Below are 585 nucleotides of genomic sequence, written 5' to 3' on the forward strand. Positions count from 1 at the left end.
AGTGCTGGGATTAAAGATGCATGCCACCACTGCCCTGCACATATCAACTTTCAAAGCTACATAATGATCTTCTCTCAAAAAAAAAAAAATAGTAGAAGCCGCCGGGTGTGGTGGTGCACGCCTTTAATCCCAGCATTCAGGAGGCAGAGGCAGGCAGATTTCTGAGTTCGAGGATATCCTAGTCTACAAAGTGAGTTCCAAGACAGCCGGGGCTATACAGAGAAACCCTGTCTCGAAAAACCAAACCAAACCAAACCAAACCAAACCAAACCAAACTAAACTAAACTAAACCAAACCAAACCAAACCAAACCAAAAAACAAACAAACAAACAAAAACCGTAGAAGCCAAGAAATAAAAACGGTAGAGCAATCCAGGAAGAGCCAATGCAGACTTCTGCAAGGAAGGATAACCTCGGCTCAGGCCCAGGCTACCCACTTGCCTCTGCCTGTGTCCCAAGAGCCTTGTGTAACCTCTTGAGTGTCACCAAGCCTGGCAAGTGCAGTTTCTTGACCTGCTTACATCATATCAACTGTACTGGCAGGTTTTGTGTCAACTTGACACAGCTGGAGTTATCACAGAGAAAG

The sequence above is a fragment of the Mus caroli genome, chromosome 10 (genome assembly GCF_900094665.2).
Source record: "Mus caroli chromosome 10, CAROLI_EIJ_v1.1, whole genome shotgun sequence".
NCBI classification, from domain to species: domain Eukaryota; kingdom Metazoa; phylum Chordata; class Mammalia; order Rodentia; family Muridae; genus Mus; species Mus caroli.